This window comes from Fukomys damarensis, unplaced genomic scaffold (genome assembly GCF_012274545.1).
Source record: "Fukomys damarensis isolate Sample0158 unplaced genomic scaffold, DMR_v1.0_HiC HiC_scaffold_19, whole genome shotgun sequence".
In the NCBI taxonomy this organism is placed as follows: Eukaryota; Metazoa; Chordata; class Mammalia; order Rodentia; family Bathyergidae; genus Fukomys; species Fukomys damarensis.
This window is the reverse complement of record NW_022900931.1, coordinates 37770283-37790665: the sequence shown is the minus strand read 5'-3', so window position 1 is coordinate 37790665 and position 20383 is coordinate 37770283. Positions and strand designations below refer to the sequence as shown.

The following is a 20383-nucleotide window of genomic DNA, read 5'->3' as shown; positions in this document are numbered from 1 at the left end:
AGTTTTGTCTTAATAAATGTACACATGATATGATATGATATGATATGATATGATATGATATGCAATTACAGTTTACTACATACTGATTGACTTGTGTATTGACTTTATATTTATGAAGAGTTTGTGTAGCTCATGGGTCAAATCAACTCCACTTAACACTTCCTAGAATGTGCTCTAGAAGAATTATTCATACTTAACGTTTATATTATAATACACTGAACTTAGATGGGAAAAGAAAGAACAGAAGTGCCTTCACCATCCATGTACTTGTTGAAAACTGTTGTTATAACCTGAACTTTACAGGGACAGCAGAGAATCAATGTGTTTAGTCTTACCTGGTGCTGGTATTTAAAGAAGTAAATTGCCATGATATAAAAATACTATAAATATTTATTGAGCATCCAGAAAAGCACTAATCTAGAATTTGATTAGAGAAAACAAGACATGCAGAATCTTTGCCTTCTTGGACTTTGGATTTCTCAGTGTTGGGAGAAAACCTTAGTAAACAAATAATAACCACTTATGGATAAAGTTAGTGACAAGTGCTAGCCAGAAAACTAGACACTCAGTGAGGAGGCTTTGTAGAGATCAAAGATCTTCAGACAAGAAAGAACAGGCAGCTGAGGGCCAAGTGGAGAAAGACTCTGGCAGGAAACAGCAGCTTGTTAAGAAGTTCCAAGGCAGGAGTGAACAGGGCTTACTCAGAGGGCAGCTAGCAAACAGCACTGGATGGGGAGTAGCAGGTGAGGGACAGAGGGAGAAGAGGCGAGCCGGAACGCAAATGAAAACATGTGCATTCTACTCTGGGATGTCAAGCTCTACGCTGAACGTTTTGCACCAGTGAACTTCTTTCTCCTTTATCACAGCCTGTGACTGGGTAAGAGGATCCAGCAGTTGGACATTTAAATTTTAAGTTCTCCAAAAAGATAAGGGTTAGATCTAGATTTGGAAGTTTGTTTAATCTCAGTGGCATTTACAGCCACCCAGGTCTGGATTATCTATCTCGCTTATAATAACAGAATTGTGCTAACATTTAAGCCCAGGCTCACTACTGTAAGAACTTTGTATAACTGACTAAATCATTTTTTTGTTAACAGTTGCTTGCATTGGAATTATTTTCTATCATATTTCTTTTTTGCCACTGCTGGGGATTGAATGCAGGGCTTTCCCATGGAGCTACATCTCCAGCCGTTTTAATGTTTGTTGTTGTTACTAGTTTTTGAGGTGGGGTCTCATTTAGTTGCTAAATGACTAAGGTAAGGCTTCGATTTCTGACCTGCTCCAGCCCTCCAGTGGGCTGGGATTCGAGGCGAGTGCCGCCGCCATGCCTGGCCTTATTTTTTTTTTTTTGAGTTAGAAAACTTAAGGTATGAATTTAATTGGGAGAATTTAAAAATAATTTAAGGGATAATACCTAGGACATAGTAAATACCAAAGTGATGCTAGCTACTGTTATTAGTAGTCATGGTAGTATGTTCTGTTATCTCATTCTTATGTGTACTGAGAGTACAGCCCAATGCTCAATAAAAGGAATTTTAATTTGTACAAAGCTCCTAAGTTGGTGCGAGGAGGAAGAAAAAGACAAATTTATCATTCACTGTGCCTTCGCTGCTGACAGAATGCAAGGAAATCAGTCTTGGGAGAGGGCCCATTCTATTGAAGGAGCAGAGCTTGGGCAAAAAGTGATTTAGGACCAGATGATTCATTATACCCACATATAGGTCGATAGGATAAAATGACCTCATGGTTGGTATAGGACAGGCTGTTTCCTCCTCTTGCCCTACTCCCTTAACACATTAGTTTGGAAGTAGTGCTCTCACTAACTTTCCCTGAAAATCCTTCCTGGACCACGACCATCTTTACTGTGTGTGAAAGGACACAGAACTTAGAACAGGAAGAACACCTTCGCCTGCATGATCTTAAGTCCTTTTCTCTCTGGGAAATCGCAGAGTAGGGAGTGTCCGCGCATACGTTTTTAGAAACTTTTGTTTCCCTGTCTCTTGTTTTTCCCCCGGAAGATTCATTCCCATTTCTCAGCTCATCTGGTGGATGTGTAGAGCAGCGTTGCTGCAGGTGCTCTGTAGTGAACGTGGGGAAGATTTCCCTGGGTGCCAATGCTGAGTGATTCACTTTCCAGAGTCATTCGAAACAAGACCGGCGGCGTAACCCTCGAAGAATCAGTGCCGCAGGATAGTGATCACCTTATCATCTGTTGTATCTCTGTTTCCTGCTGTACTAGGAATGGCTGGTAACATGAGGAGTGACAGTTACGTTTTTCATATTTTTCCATAAACTACTTTTTTCCGTAAACTCCTATTTGGGCTGGCTTTCTGAGGCAGTGGAAAGAACGGATTTTACAATTATTATTTTTTATGATGATGTGGGGGCTACTGAGTGTGAGTTCATTTGGCAGGTATAATATTATTTTGGATAGCAGCGGATGCTATTTAAAGCATACCGGAAAGGGAGAAGACTCAGACCACACCCAGAAGTAGATACTGCTGATGTCAGTGCTAGCTGTAAATCCAATTTGGGTTACGGACATTTCTGTGAGTACGATACATTCTTTAGCTTCTAAATTAAGATTTGTTTTTACTGAATTTCTATACATATATAGTTTAAAGCTCAATCTGCTCCCCAAGCCTTCAATTCAAAGCATCACTATCCTTCCAAACACCTGAATTTTGTTCTCTGAAGGTGACGTACTCACCCGTGATTCTTCCTGTTCAGGCCTGAGTAACTAAGTAAATGTTAGGTTTGGACATTCTCTTTTAATTTGCCATTGTGGAATGTGGGGATTTAGCTCTTTTACTCAAACTCTACACTACAAAAATATATCCATCTATCCTCCTAAAATAAAATACGTTGAAAATGTTGGTTCAATTAATGGTATATATAATTATTATTTAAGGTTGAGGCATAGAGTCATGCTTGTAAGCTACGCTTTTATTTTTATGTCCTTACAATTTTTCACTTAGGATGACTATCGTTTAAAAACTAGTAATTACATTTATTTGCTTTATAAAAAAATTCAGGCGTTCAAACTTTTTCAGGTAATTAGAGTAATATAACAAAGTTCCGTGTACCCAGAAACCCATTTGAGAAGTAATATTTACAAGTACCACTTAAATTATAGATGAATTGATTTTTTATCACAATTCCCTTGCTACGCACTAGAGATAAATGCTATAAATTTTTGAGTATTATTCTAAGGGATTTACAGTTTTACTTAGTATGTTTTGTTCTTGAAGCAGCATATTAATTATTTTGTATCATTACCTTCATATAATTATATCATATATATATTAGAAACCTTGCTTTTCCTATCAGTGAGTTTTTGAGATTTCCAATGCATGTAGCTCTGCTTCATTTTATTGGTATAAATATTCCATTGCTTTATCTTTATATATATAATGTATTTTTTATTTCCCTGATTTTTTTTCTCATTGAGTTTACTGGTACATTCTAGGTATACAGTACAGTTACACTCATCATTGGGATCTTGTACCTTTACATGACAGGTCTTGGTTTTCTTTTTTTCCCCTTACCCCTGCTCTCCCTTCACCCCCTCCTCCCTTCCCTATTTACAATTTTTTTATTTATTTCCATTTTTTCATTTTTTTTTTCTTTTCCCTTATTTCCTTTCCCCTCCCGCTTCTCCTACACCTTCGGCCCTTTTCTTCCTATTTCACATTGTCATTTATACCATTAGGATCTTATGCACCATTATAGTTTTTCACACCAGAGAAACTATTTGGTATTTACACATGTGTGACTTATTTATTTCACTTGAGTATATCCTCAATATGTATTCATTTTTCTGTGAATGACTAATTTCTCATTCTTTATGGCTGAGTAGTATTCCATTTTATAGGAAAACCACATCTTCTTTATCTAGTCTTCACGCATTTGCCCATCAGTCCCCTGATTTCCTGATAGAGATTTGGTTTATACCCAAATTTAGCTATAAAAGCACTGCTGGAAGAATTCTACTGCATGCTTCCTTACACACAAAGATGTGATTCTTCATGGCATTTTCACATGGAAGCAGAAGCCGTGAGCTGTGCAGCTTGTTTCAATCGTTCTGATAGAGGATTTCTACAGCTTTCTGGGGATTCCAGCCATGTATAACCTCACAAGCACTGAACGGAGCTGCCCTTGTTCTTACCATGCGCTTGCTACTTTTTTTTTTCTTTTATTGAGTTTATTGGTACATTTTAGGGATACAGTACAGTTACATTCATTATTGGGATCTTGTACCTTTACATGACCAGTGGTCTCAGTTCTCATTTTTTCCCCTTGTCCCTGACCTCCCTTCACCCCCTCCTCCCCTCCCCATTTACAAACACTTTATTTCCATTTCTTCATTTTCTCATTTTTTTCCCTTATTACCTTTCCCATACCCTTCCCACTTTCCCTACCCCTTTAGCCCTTTTCTTCCCATTTCACGATGTCAGTTATCTCATTAGGATCTTATGTGCTACTTTTTAACTGTCAGCCTTAATAGTGTAAAATAATTTTCATTGTTGTTTTATTTTGCATTTTTCCAGTTATTAGAATTTCTCTTCCCTGGTTTGTTGGCCTTTGGGGTTTTTCCCAAAATTGCCTGTTTGTAGTTTTTGTTTGCCTTTTATTTATTCATTTTAGGGAATTCTTTATGTAATGTAGATTTTTAGGTATTTTTCAGTATAAAATTTCCCAGTGTAGCCTTTCTGTAACTTTTAGCTTTCTTTATAGTGTCTCTTGGTATTTGGATATTTTAAAATAGTTGAATTTGTTTTTTCTGATACTGGGGATTGAATCCAAGGCCTCACACTGAGCTACATCTGCAACCTTTTTTTTTTTTTCGTTTGAGACAGAGCCTCCCTCAGCTGCCTAGGCTGGGGTCGAACTTACGGTCTTCTTGCCTGAGCCCCTAGGAGTGCTGGGATTACACGTGTGCACCACCATGCTGGGTCAAATGGTTGAATTCGTTAATCTTTTTCTTGTGATGTTCATTTTTTTCTGTCTTATTGTAGATATCCTTTGCTCTATCAATATATGAATTGAAAAATAATCCATATTTTATTTTAATTTTTGTGACCTTGTTGTCAAGAACGTTTTTCCACCCAGGATTAATTTTCAGGCATGTTATTCAATTGGTATATAATCTTGTCTTTCTTATATGGATAACTATTGCCCTTGTATCTTTTTCCTATAGTTCATTTCCTAACTAATCTGCAAGGCTACCCCTTCAAAGTTTAATTTATTTATACATGAGGTAGTTTTTTTAAATATGGATTTCTATAATCGTAGAACAGATTCTATTGATTTGTATTTCTATGCATATGTCATCACACTCTTAATTACTGTACTTTAATAAGTTCTGATATAGCGTAGGATAAATCTCCACTCTCATTCAAATTTTCATTTTTTTCTTTTTCCTTTTCTCCTCCTCCTCCTCCTCTTCCTCCTCTTCCTCTTCTATCTCCTTTCTCTTCAGCCTTTTGTCTCTTCCTCCTCCTTTTATCTTTTTCTTTTTCTCTCTTTCATAGCAGATATTGAACTCAGGATCTTGTGCTTACAAGGCAGACATGGTGCCACTGAACTACATCTCTGGCCCATCCTTCTTTTCTTTTTAATTATCATCTTTATCCCCATTCTTTCTTATTTATCTTGTTCCTTTAGTAAAGGGTGAAAGATTTATAAGATCTGAAGAGAAACCAGAGTATTTTTATCTTGTTCCTAATGCCGTGCCTTTAAGTGCTGTTCTCACATTCCTGTCTCTTAATTTTTAGGTTTAGTCATTTTGTTTAGGTAGTCCATAATTAAATGTGTACTTAGCCTGCACTTCTCTTCCCATCTTTACCATATCACAGGAAGTTCCGCCATTATTCCCTTCCTCCAACGTAATTATGTAGTAATTCTGGGTAGACTGTTATTCAGTATTTATATTATTAAAATCATGTAAGTGTTATTTACTTAACAATTGATATACTTTTCCTGCAAAACTTTGGCTTCTCTGTCACAGTTTATTACCTTGTACCTTCGCATCCTCAGACACAGGTCACTAACCCAAGGCACATGTGCTTTGCCAGTCATCTCTTGTCCCTTGCGAGGCAGCACAGACAGGTATCCTGTCGCCTACCACCAGCTCCTGGAACCGGAGCCTCCTACCTGTGCACCTGGGGACTGGCTTCCCTGAGCCCACTCCTGAATTCTGATCATGTTTTTCTTTCCAGTCTTTCACCCTGTGAGTTTTCAGCTTTGTCCTGCTGAGGCATTAGACTAGGAGTCTCTTAAGAGGTCTATGGATCTGTTGAGGTGTTTTCTGCCAGGTAATTTATTTTCTCCGTGATTGCACTGGTTTATGTCTTGTCTGTGTGTTGCAGTTACAAACAGTAATTCCTTGTCGTGATGTTGTCAAATCGCCCCTTTGTCTCCTAGTGTCGTGGCTATGAATCGTGCTGTCAGCTCAGTTCCTTAACATTTGATATAACTCGCTTATTTTCCTCTTGAAAGTTTTAGGGTTTTCTCTGTTTTTGCGCTATACTAAAAAGCTACTGTGATATGCCCTAATGTGTGATATTCTTTATTCATTGTGCTGAGAATTGTTAAATCTTTCTTCATAATTTTTCTGATGATTCCCTTTTTCTTTTTTAAAAATTTTCTTAGTTGGATATCAGTTTCTTGGATGATTTTCATACTTAAAAATTATCTCCTACTTTTCTTCTTTGTATTTTTGCCTTACATTTGTGGTCTTTCCATCAACTTCATTTTCTGATTTTTCTGTGCTTTTTTTCAAATTTCTGTCATCATATATTCAATTTCTAGGAAATCTTATTCTTTGAACGCTCCTTCTATAACAATTTCTATTTTTATTTATTTTATGTTTATTCTCAGTTCTTAGAGGAAATAATATAAGTTTTTCTGATTTTTTTCTCCTACAAATCCATTTCCTTCAAGCTTCTGTTTTTTTGTTTGTTTGTTTTGTTTTGTTTTGTTTTGTTTTTTCTTTTCTTTTCCTGTGTGTGTTCTACTCCTACACAGGGTAAAGACTTAAAAAGTCAACTGGGTAAGTGGATCATGAATCTATGCGTTTCACCGGGGAGGGATCAGGCAGGATCCGGGTTACTTCCCCAGCCCTACGGTCCGATTTCAGGGCTTACAGAGAATCACAACCTAATAGACCAGAAGCCTCAAAATTAAATACTTCAGTACAAATCTAACAAAATATGTACAGGATCTGCATGAGGAGGAAACTACAAAACTCTCATAAAAAACTGTCAAAAAGGACCAAATGAAAGGAGAAATACTTCACACTCATGGATGTGGTGGTCAACTTTGTGAAGATTTCAGTTTTTCCTGATGTGAGCAGTAGATTCAATGCAAGACTCAAATACTGTTTAAAAGTGTTAATTAGAAATATATGTAGGTACTTTCACTTAAGACATAATTTGGAATAAATATATCTGATAAGTCAAATATACATTTTTATAAATTATAAATGAAAGTTGCTGGACATAGCAAACAATTCTTTATCTTAAATGAAAACTGAAGAATTGGGGTGATCCTTTCTGGGCATAAATTGTAACTGTACTCTTGTAGAAAAGTTTTTATGTCATTTTTGTTCTAGTCAAGTCAGTTTAGATTCGTTAATTTTGTCTTAAATATGTCAAAGAAATGGAGTTTTCTTGAAATATGCCTTTTGTACTAACATAATAATTAAGAATGTCTAATATAGATACAGTCATAATAAGCATATTATATTCAGTAATAGAAAATATATTGCTAATATTGTTTTTTTATTCCATAGGTATATCATGGGTTTCTGCTCATTCTATTTGAGATAGAAAGTATGAAAAATATACTATTTTAACATCTGAATGTTATCAGAAATAGGCACATTATTTGCGTGTAAAAAAGCAAAATTATTTGCATGTACCTATGTTTTGCAAGTTCTGTTTTATTAAAAACCCATTGGTCAGTACATAATCTCCAGGAGAAGAATGTCCTTCAAAAATATTGTGAAGTATTAATTATCTGTATTAGTTCACAGTTTATGTAGCAAGTCATCATGCATTCTCTCTATATAATTGAAAGTCATATTTTGAAAAACTTTCTTTCTGATGCATTTAAACATTTCGTAGTGTCATTAGTATTCAGAATGGAAAATCCAAAAGAGTAGTGGGAAAGTAATGGACTGTAGAGAGTTCATAACTGGAGCTGTGAAGAAAGCTCTGGAATTCCATCATAGGAGACCAGCTCTGCCTCGCAGATTTAAGCAGGCAAGATGATTATGTTATTTCTAGATAAGCACCGCGGTGTGGAGGTGCTTAGCAGCAGTGTAGCCCCTCCTCACAGGGGGCATCTGCAGGAGGATCTTCTCTCTGGCCCAGCTCGCAGAGCTGCAGCTTTTGGGCTGAGAAAGAAGCCACTCGCTGCATCCAGGGTTGGGAGCTGGAGTACGTGGGACTACCTGCGCAGATTGCCTGGAACATACACTTCAGTCTCAGAAAGGACTTTGTAAATAGCTCCATTTGAAAATGTAGATGCTGGGAAAAACCTTTGACTCTTTCTCAGCTGTTTAGACATTTGCCACTGAATGACACAAGTTGATTTGTTTACCCTTTGGACTTTAAGAATTGATCCAAATTACTAATTATCAAAGTCAAAACCTCTAAACTTCAGGAATGGTGACCTCCCGTTTTCTCTTCAGGAATCTCTAGGTAGACCAGTCTAAAATTCCAACAGACGCAAAAATGTAAGTGGAAGAAAATAAGCAGTCAGTGGGATTTGATAAAGTACGTCAGGTTTTCTTGGCAAGGGCAAAAAACACGGGGAAACTGAGAGGAGAAATGGGGACATTAGTAAATAAATATTTTGAGATTTGTGGAGGAAAAGATAAGGCCACTTGATTTTTGTTTTAAAAAAAAGCAGTCTGAATAAACAATGTTAGCCAAAAGGGTTAACAGGAGGTAGATGGATTTTTATAAGTATAAAAGGAAAGACATGTACTACGAAGGAATACTAGCACCATTTAGCAATTTCAGAGTGCTTTCATCTTCAAAGCATCTTGCATGTTAACTAATTAATCCTTCCAACACCCTAGTGACGTAGACGCGAGAAACAAGGACAGAAGCCAGTCTGAAACGACTAATCTACCAGGGCTCACTGGTGGAGGAAGAATCATGAAAGCAAGTTGCTAATGAGAGGAAACCTCTCTATAAACCATTGGAGTTTTATAGATGTAATTTTGGTGTTCTTTGGTGCTTCCTGGTTTTTAAGCTATGCAAGAGCAGGATAGTGTGTGTGTGTGTGTGTGTGTGTGTGTGTGTGTGTGTACTTTCAATACTTGTTTACAGAAACATAGAGCCAATAATAGAATTTTAAAGGAAGAGTTCATCACTGTTTGAGTTCAGTTAATGCTGTACTAATGTGAATTACACAAACAACCAAAACTTCAGCTATTGCTAGCACTGGAGCAGCAGTTAGGTAATTTCTTTTTATGATGTGTAACTTGTACTCTTAGATGATACACACCTACTATAAAACTGCAGTAGAGTAAAGGGACTAAGACTACTCAAGGACTTACTTTCTGCCCAAGTCTGACAGGTAGGTCGTCCTTCCCTAGTCACTTAAACACCAGTGCAACTATGCAAGGCCCAATTAAGTGAAAGATCTACAAATTTTAAGTTCCTAATCACCAGACATTCATTTGGGAAACTTCCAGTGAAGACTACCAATGCTGTCAGTGTTATAATAAAGTTCTTAGCCCCTTGTCATATGTGGAACACAATCCAGGCTATAGGAAAAAAAATATATATTCCTGTTTGCTTTACATAATGATTTATCTGGAATTTACGTAAAGAGAACTGACATGCATAGAAACTCTGGCTGTATTTCTTCAAGTCATTGCAGGCAATTCTACACCCCCAAATTATAAAATCAGCATTTGGGGTAAAAATGAAAGAATAATGTCCCTGTGTAAGCGCTTAGAAAATTACCTGTAACAGTTTTATGTTACTTCTACCTTTGTGCACAGAACACAAATAGATGTTTTAACTCATTAAAATAGTTGAATATTAATTGAAGTTTTGCTGTATCCTAAAGATAATAATTTTCTTCAAGAAATAGGATTTAAAAATTACCCATTCCACATAGTTTCTTTTACTAGAAGCCTGGATAATGCCATCTAGAAGAACCTATCAATGTATAGTAATAAAATCATTATAAATATAGATGATTAATACTTATAAAATTATGAAAGACTTGTTCACTTCTTATACATTGTCCAACCAGAGAATAAATTAAAGTTTCAAGGTTTTAGTTAAAATGTACCTTTGAAAAAGTTCCATTCTAGCTTCCTTATTTGTCCCTTGTGAGCCCCTGTATCTTCCTTTCTCATAGCTTGGCTTAAGTTTTAAATCTCAGTAGCCTCTGTGTGTGTGAACTTCTCAGAGATGTCAGCCTGCTTCCTTTCTCTGCCTGTCTGGGCGGTGCTGTGAGCCCTGTCTCCTATCATTCCATGGCGACAGCAGTGTGCCTATCCCCAAACTTGCAGCAGAAGATAGCATGACCGTGACCCTCCTAGGATGAGGATGGCATCCCGGGGACCACAGCAGGGAGTCACGGCACTCAGGAACAGCCTTTCCCTCTCAGGCTAAGGGGGTAACAGCAGTGTGACTCGCTGATGACAAATTGCTGACATGTGCACCTCCTTCACTTCCTGTCTCCTGCGAGCATTACTGCCGCAGGCGTACTCTGCCTGACTGTGCTGCTCTGAAATTTGGCACAAAGGTCTCTGAAACAGTAGTCAGCCTCAAGTGATAAATGATCGGCTCCAAAGAGCAACCCAGCTGCCTTGTTTACACCACTGCTACAAAATTTCCCTTCCAACCTTTAGGTGGCAGGGGATGTGAGGGAGTTGAACAGTCTGTCTTCCACTGTGTGGGCTCCACGATGTTGTGTGACTTTGTGTCTTTTCCTTCTCCCTCTCTTCACCCCTTCTTTTCTTTCCCAAAACGAAACATGGATTTTCAGCTCAGTCCATAATGTCCTACACACTGAACCTGCATAATAGAGTCACGTCTGTTACTGTCCACGATTTCAGACATGGCACAGACTTACAGCGGTTTCAGTCATTCAATTAACAAATGTTTGTTAGTCCTTACTGCAGGACTCTCACAGATTGAGGCACTTGTGACACAATAAAGAATAAAACAGAGCTTCTTCCCTTGTAGGGGTCTCAGTCGTTAGGGAGGCTGACTCTGGAATACTCCCAATTAAAAAGCTATCAGCTTTTTGATCATAAAATTCATTCAGCCTACTGTATCTCAATCGCTCATTGCATTGTCTGTAATTATTTCCGGCATTTTTGTTTTGCTACCTAACATCGCTGTCATTCCACTTAAAGAATAACCTTTGTTTTTTGCACTGGTCTGCTGGCAGCAAATTCTTCAGGTTTGAGTATCTATGGGAAGATCAGTATTAGTTTTGCTTGTGAGGGGTATTTTCTCCAGAATATGGAATTGCAGTTTGGCTGTTGTTTTTTTTTTTTTTTTTTTCCCTCATTGAGTTTATTAGTACATTTTAAGTATACAGTACAGTTGCATTCATCATTGGGGTCTTGTAGCTTTACATGACAGGTCTTGGTTCTCATTTTTTCCCCTTGTCCCAGCCCTCCCTTCACTGCCTCCTCCTCTCCCCATTCACAAACATTTTATTTCCGTTTTTTCATTTTCTCATGTATTTTTTTTCTTTTCCCTTATTCCCTTTCCCCTACCCTTCCCACTTTCCCTACACCTTTAGCCCCTTTCTTCCTATTCTACATTGTCAGTTATCTCAGTAGGATTTTATGTACTGTTGTAGTTTTTCATACCAGAGAAACTATTTGGTATTGGCTGTTGTTTTCTTTTAATATTTTAAATGTATTGATCCTCGTCACCTTGCTTTCATTTGTTTTTTTTTGTTTACATCTGTTAATATATATCATGGAAATTAGTGGAATTTAACGTGACATTTCTATATGTGGTTGCATCATTCATTGATCACGTCCACTTTCACTTTTTCTACCATCTTCCCCTCCTCCAGCCCACTTTCCAGTCCCTGGTGCTGCTTCTGCTTTCAGGTCTTCTTGTTACTATTTATTTAAGTTCCCACACAGGAGAAAAAGCAAAATATATGTCTTTCTGTGTCTGGCTTATTTTGCTTCTATTGAGGCATTAGTTACATGACTTTGATGCTTCTTTAAAGATACTGTTTTTCTTTGAGAGTTTTAAATATTTTTTTTCCTTTGCCTCTAGTTCTCAGTAGATTTTCCATGATTTGATTATTTGACTAGCTGCGTATGTGTGCACCTTATAATTATTCTCTTTGTGTTTTAAATTTTTGCTCAGATCTGTATCTTGTTTTTTAAAATCTATGCTCATTTCCAGGATTATAATATATATGTGTGTTCATGTGTATGTGGCTTATATATAACATTCATATATATATGTATATATGTATGTATATATGAGACATGGAGAACATCTCCAACATACATGTAATTGAACATAAATATGCATATATCTTATATATATATTTGCATACATATTTCTTTGCACCATTGTTTATCTTTGCTTTTGATCTCTAATTTAATCTGCATTTTTCTTATTTTTTTCTGGTAACTAGTTCACTAATCCTTTCTTCTACTGTATCAATATGCTATTAAACTCATGTAAGTATAAAATTCTGTGTATCACACTTTCAGTGCTAGAATTTTAATTTCAATGCTAGAATTTTTATGTCATTGTTTATAACATATAACAATTCTCTAGTGGTATACTTTACTTTGTCATCTACACTTTTTGGAAAATATTCCCTACAACTCTTTTAAAGTTCATTAGCAAAAAAACTTCAATAACTTGATTGAGAATTCTATTCTGTTGTTTTCTCTTCATCATGTTCTTATGTGTCTAGTACATTTTTCCTGAGTGACAGGCATCATATAGACTCTGGATGCTACTATAGTTTTTCCAGGAGGATTTACCCTGGTCTGTACAGATAATGTCAGATGGCAGTCTTCTGTGCTCGTGAAGACAACTCAATGCTAGGTTAAATCTATCTCTAATTGTCCCCTAATTTATGAGTACAGACTTTCCAGCATTCCCTCAGATTTCTAGAAATAATTGCTAGGATTCTTCTCCAGATATTCCCAGAATCTGATTTCTGTCTTGTGAGCACGGTGCTGTTTAGTCAGTGGAGAATGAGAATCCTCCAAATGTTTTTGTTCTTTTTCCCTTGAGAGTGTTACAATCAGGACCATATATGGAATAGATTATGGGAGCCCAGTTAAGAGGTTGTTGCAATAGTTTGGATATTAGCTAATGAAGCAAGATGAAGGGCGTTGGCAGGAGGAATTTATATGAAAAGAAAGATATGGACCTTCTAATGAAAGAACAGTGTGTTAGTTAACTATGTGAAGGATAATGTGTCAAAATCTCTTCGTAACTTTAAGACTAGGTAACTGAAATATAGTCTGTAGCCAACTGAAAAATGATACCATAACTTAGAAGAGATTTTAGAAATGGAAATATATAGATCCAATGCACATATAGGAGAAGACTGAAGACTTGGTAGAGGATGAGAGCTTTCGGTTGGGAACTAGAAAGGGAACAAAGGAGAAGAAACTAGAAAACGGATTCACTGGCATCACATCCATTTTGAGACGAATCTGATGGCAGATGATCGATCCTTTTGACTCTTAACCAATGTGTGCCACCATAATGTATAAGGAAAAATTCCATATAAATGTTCTATTTAAGTGTAGACAGTGTTTAGTATTAATTGGGGAATAGAGATTAAAGGAAACATGAAATGATTTTATGAATCTGTACTTCTAGCTTTTCTTCTGTCAGACAGACTGAAATGTCTATCGGCACAGTGTATAAAGACTATTGATCATTATGAAAGATTTAGTTAACTCTATTCTTTTTAAAACTTTTTATCCTTTGGATGCTTGAAATTTCCAAAAGAACTTGATGAAAAGTCTATTTGGAATTCTTAAATACAGGCGAGCTTAGTTAGGGCCCATGAATAGGGCAAAGGGAATGAGCCGGTGTTGAAAGTAAATTTACTCTGTCAAAATGCACTGTGGAGCCAGTGGTATGTGATAAGATATGGTGGCTTGCTTCGGACCTCTCCTCCTAAGTGCTAAGATTGGAGTTTTAATAATGTAACAGTTCTCTGGGCTTTATGACAAGGAATTCTTGAAAGCATGCAGCACTTCAGTAGGCTTATCAGACTACTTCCAGGACAAATACAGAAAGAATTTTTCTGTGTTAATCTTCAGGCAATGCGTTTGCCTCAGCTGTCACTTACATTTGCTGAGAAAAACTAACCTCAGTGATCTTTGCAACATTTGGTCCTTTTAAGAGTGCATTGGAATTAAGAGAGCCCATGATTTGAATAAAAAGTAGTAGACTTGCTTGAGTCGTTTTGTAACTCCCATCTAGTGCGTGGTCAAAATAAACAGTAAAACTATATAGTTTTAATCCCTTGATAAAAGCATAGATTTATGGATGCTTAACAGTTGGGCCCATAAAACCTGGCCTGATAAAGTCTTCATAAGCCTGCCTATATTTGCGGATCTAGCTTAGACTTAAAAAAAAAAATCTTATCTTAACTATTTCTCACCTCTTCCATTTAGTTCCCTTTAGTAGCTGTGTATCTTCTTATGAATTCCAAAAAAGGAAGGGGCAAAGCAACCAAGTCTTCTGCCAACCTAAATAACATTCAGCATTTCAAGCATGAGCCTCCATTTTATTTTTGCTTTTGTCACCACAAGTTGGCACATCAGTACCAGTTAGTCCAGAGCTGTGATTCTCACCTGGGTAGCACATGCGTGTCACTGGGAAGTTGTGTTTGTGTCGGGGGGGTACTGGAGATTGAACCCAGGACCTCACACATGCTAGGCAAGCAATCTACCACTGAATAACATCCCGAGCCATTTTTTATTTTGAATCAGAGTCTCTCTAAACTGCCCAGGCTACACTCAGACTTGTGAGCCTTCTGCCTTAGCTTCCTGAGTGGCTGAGATTGTAGGCATATTCTACCATCCCCAGCATTGGTGCAGACTCCTGAGTGCCGCCCACCGGTTTGGTTTAATTGGTCATAGGGATTTTTAAAACTCCCCAGATAGATAGAAAATGCCACCTTTTTGAAAAGACCTTGGGAATTTCAATTCCCTAAAGTAATTCCTGTAATTAACTTCTTAGAAGAGTCTGTCTGGATTTCATCCATTAAATACTACTTAATCTTTACAGTTCTATGTATATATATCTGTTGTACTTATTCACATATGAATTCAGTATGAGTGTGCAGACAGCACTGTATGAAACACAGGCCTATTTTACATATAATACAGATAAGCTTGCCAGATTTAACAAATAAAAATAGAGTGCACAGTTAAATTTGAATTTCAGGTAATCAGTGAATTTTTTTTTTAGTGTAAGTACAGCTCATGCAATACTGTATTTAGGACATGCTTATACCAGTGTGATCTCTTGTTTGTCTGAAATTCAAATTTAGCTGGTATCCTGCATTTTCATTTGGCAATCTCTAATTTATTTGCTATGCAGAAAATGTTTGGCAGTTCCACTCTAATGAAAGCATTTTTGTTGACTTGTAATCAATCACCTATGAAACCATTTCCTATTGGTGTAATCACAATGAAGTCATACAGATCACAGTTTAGTCAGTGTGGCTGAGCTGACCCAGCTCCCTAAGCCTCCAGACCTACTTATTCATTTTTTAAAAAGTCGCTTTGTCTAAGATATTTATAGAAAAGATCAATTTTAATTTCCTTTACCTCTTGAGTAACCAGTTCATAATTCTTCCTGTGGAGATTTATCAGCCATCTGATGCAGTTCTGGGTAAAACCTGGCGCCCGAGGGGGTTACTTCCCTTCCATCCTAAATTGTCTTGACTGTCTTAATCTGTGGACCAATTTGTTCTGTAGCCCCTTAAGGAAGGAACTTGTTGATTTTGGCCCTGTTTACCTTTTGTACAAACAAACTCAACATTTTCCAGACTGGCTGGCTCTTAAAAATCACAGGAGAGCAAGGAGAAAGCTGCCTGTAGGCTGCTGTGGAATATTCCCCGTGGAATATTCCCCGCTAGGTTCTAGGAAACGCATGTTCCTCACAGCTGCTGGAGGATAATCTACGGAGTCATGGTTATTTAGATTCTGTGAAGAGGCTGTACAGATCCTGAAATTATTTTTCATAAGGAGAGAGCAAGAATCTGTCAGATACAAAGATGAAATGTTCTTGCATTATATAACAGTACTATGGATTTTTCCGGGGGAAAAAGGGGGCAGGAACTATTTTAATTTTCTCATAAAAGTGAAATGTTTTTCAAATGCCATTGTAAACACAGGGCAATAACATTTAGTGTACTTCATGCTTGCACATGGCCAACTTTCTCTTAACATCGTTGTTCGTCTTTGCTTCAGAAAGCTTGAATTGATATGCTGGGATATGTTTGCAGTAAACTTTTAATTAGTCAAGATTTTCATCCACGTGCTACTCTCCAGCTGCTTCTTGCATCCCTAGGCTAAAAACCACATGGCATCACGTGGCAGCCTTCTCACATAAGAGAGTTGTTTTCTGTGATCACAAAGTAGAGGTTAAAGCACTAAGAACCAAGACTTCCTGTTTGTGCCAAACAAATAAGAAACCATAATGGGTTTGTTTATTAGAATTTCCTCATATTTGTCCTTTTATTTCTAAAAGAACTAAATAAAGATATTTAATTGAATATTCTGCTAGCTCTGTGGATGATGGGCTAGAGAGATTGGATCTTGATCTGGAGAGTATCATTTAATATATTTCATTGTTAGGTCTAGTGAGTTAAAAGCTATTATCTATTTAGTAAACACTGCTTCTTTTCCCCTCCAGGAAACAGCTTTATTGTTTCTATTTATTTTTAAACCGAAGTTAATGTCTCCATTCAGATCTTCTTTCTCATGCTTCCAAAGTCTGACCCAACCTGAATCTCCCACCTCTTCCTGCAAGGCTCCACTTTGGATCAATATACTTTTGCTTCAATTTTTCCTTGTTTCCTCTGCTTTCCTTTCTTTCTTTCTTTCTTTTCTTTTTCTTTTTTTTTATTTTAATCAACTTTAAACACCTTTACCAAATGTCTCGGACTATTTAGCCTAACTTACATGTTTGCTGAGATTTTTTTTCTTTTCTATTCCTGACCTCTCTCTCAATTCTGCATGGAAATAACTATTTCCTCTCTTGTCCATCTCTCTTCTTTACTGAATGACTTCCTTTCCTTTTTCAGTCTTTCCTGTTTGCTCAGAAGAGCTGTTAGAAGTGAAATGTACTGTTTGAGTCTTTAGCTTGCTTTTACCATTCATGCTAGGTCCCAGCACTACTTGGCTCCTGCCACACAGATTAAATTGATTATGGGAGCAGAGAAGGTGACAGATTTGTAATTCACCCCAAGAGAGGTGTTTTAAACGTTGGAACCAAACCTGCAATACTTTGATTTAATGCTTCAGAATGAACTTGAATCTTCGCCAAACTCACCAGTTATTTGGCTTACATGCATAAACCTGAGATGCCTTTAGCTTTACCCCTCTCCTGTCCCAGGAGTCCAGCATAGAATTCTCTTTGTGGGTGAAAGCCAGAGTTCATTTGTGGTTGGGACTCTGTATAGTCACTTTTTATGGTTTGTTATAAAGGGAGAGGTTGGGGGGATGGAATAGAGAGAAGTAAGATGTAGATTCTTCCCTTCAACTTACAAAATATCCTTCATTCTATTTTTCTTCTGAAACAAAGCCTGATCTCCATTGAAAGGCTTAGGTATCTTCTTTTTTTTTTCTGGGCAATTAAAGTCATATGAGCTCATTAATTGGCTCTGTGTGTTTTGGCTTTTGTTTGAATGACAGTATTCAATATAGGTTTGAGTTTTTGTGCTTTTTTGGTCATTCACATCTCTGAGTTGCACTGATCAAAATGAAGTTAACATTTCCATTCTAATCAAGTCCTGACCTGCTGCAGGCTACTGTGGTCCTCCCCTTACATGCTCTCAGGAGCTCGGAATTTTGAATCGGTCCCCAGGTCCCGGAGCAGCAGCCCTAACGTCCAATATTGTCGTACCATTTTCTAAAGCCACGCTTTTTCCCCATGGAAAATGGAGCTTGCTCACTAACTGTGAGAGGCTCCCAGAAGGCATTGCAGGGCCATGTGAGCGCAGGATGTCACCTTCTTGCTGGTTCACATCCAAGGCTATGGCATAACTTGCTGCCAAGTCACTCAGTGGGGACATTCTGGCCGTTTGGAAGTGGTTTTTATATGGATGGATATTAACAGCTTCCCAGACACAATTAAATCATAACAGAAACTATGTTAGGCAATTCTGCCAAATTTTGTTAAAGTGAACTAGATCACTGTTCATTCTTTACCATTACTTTGCTAAAACCTCATCTAAGCCAAAGGTTAAACAAACAAACCAACAAACAAACAAACAAACTGCTGGGCCCTCCTACCTGTACCATCATTACTTTTGCTCCAACAAAATACCATTGATTTAGGGTCACTAGGCATAGAGACCTCCTTTGCATATGATATGTACAATGAATGAAATATTGATATTTAAACCCTATAGAAGCTACTGATAAATTATTTAGGCTTTGAGAACTTTTTGTGGTGGCAGCGCAAGATTATGACAATGATTATAGGGCATCATTTGTAAATGTTGGGTATGTAAATGTTGGATGTGGTATGATAAAAGAGGAAATGAGAACAGGGTCTGGAAGGAGGAAGTTTATTATACTTACGAGTACCAGAAAGGTGTCACTGCTACCAGGCGGAGCTACAGGCTACATGTCCTGCATGTTTTAATGATTGGACTGTCGCAATTAAGCCGTCATCCAGCTTGAACTGAGTTTTATATGTTGAGTAATTTGTATGCATTTTGTTTTTACTGGAATCAAGATGAGCAAGTATTATTGATTGAATAATGCATCCCTTTTCCATTTACCTGTGGTGACCCAGTGTCAAGTTTCTTAGATGCGTGGATTTTCTTTACTTAGAGCTCTCTACTCTGATCCATTGGTCTATTTGTCTACTGTGGAACTAATATTAATTACTGTAGGTTATGAGTAACTCTATCTGGTAAGAACTGGATCTCCAATTTTTCCTCTTCTTCCTGCCATTTTTTTTTGTTTTTTTCTTCTTTTCTACCTACTTCTTTTCTTATTCCACCTTCTGGATTTTATTATTTCTTTTCTCAGTTCTTTCCCTTTTTTAGCTTTTTCTTTTCACATGCATTTTATAACCAATTTAAATGTTTCTATAGAAATAGCCTTTTGGAGTGTTAGACTGGAAATGCATTGAATCTAAGAAATAGTTTGTGGGAAAGTGCATTTTTGTACAAAGTAAGCTTTGTATCCATCTCTAAACAATCATAGTATCTATCTGACTTTATTTATAGGTTTTCTCTAATTCTTTTTTCTTTTAATAAAGCTTTGCAGTTTCCTCCATGATGATTTTACACAGCATTTTGCATGTTTATTTATAGGTATTTCATTGCAGTTGATGTATGACACATCCCATGCATACTTAGTAGTTTAAAATAGCAATTTATTATCATATGCTGTAGTTCTGTGGATGGGTAGGCACCACCTAGAATTGGTTTTGCGTAATTTGTCTCTTGGAGGATTAATCAGGTAACCAGAGTATGTAGGACTGGAGTCACCTGAAGGGTGTAGTGAGAAGAAAGTGTAGGATGGGTTATTCATTTGGCTGCAGATGGCCCTCTCCATTGGCTAAAAGTTCAGCAATAGCTGTGAATTGGAGCCTCTGTTAGGAAAAAGCCTCTCTGTGTCATCTCTGGAGGTTTGGGTTTCTGATAGCACAGTGGCTATGTTCCAAGAGGGATGACCCATAAGCAAGTGTAGTGAGAGCAAGTGTCCTAAGAGAACAGAGCACATGGTCTGTCCCAGGCTTTGTGGGTCACATGGCATTACTTCTTTTGTCCATTATTGGAAAAAGCAGTCATGAGTAGCTTCAGGTCCAAGGCGTAGAGCCCACACCTTTTCATGGAAGGAAAGAGTTTTGGAAAATCATACTATAAGACTGCCACACTAGATAACTTTCATTGTGTTTTTTTTGTTGTTGTTGTTATTATTGTTTGTTTTACTGCTACAGTAAATGACACTTTTAAATCACTTACATTACCTGTTGTGTGTATACTTGCAACTAATGTTGAGGTATTAACTCTGTATCTAATAACTTTTCTAAGTTTTCTTATTAGTTTACATAACTTGTAGTTCTTTAGGGTTTTTCACTTAGATAATCATATTACCTAAAAGTGAGGAATGCTTTATTTCTTCTTTCCTACGGTT

The 20383-nt window shown here is 37.1% G+C and overlaps 1 long non-coding RNA gene across 2 annotated transcripts in view; it reads left to right on the top strand.

The window, feature by feature from the left end:
• The window catches only part of LOC104849229, a 76752-nt gene that overhangs the window by 172 nt on the left and 56197 nt on the right, over positions 1-20383 (top strand). The gene's annotated exons all lie outside the window — the stretch shown is intronic.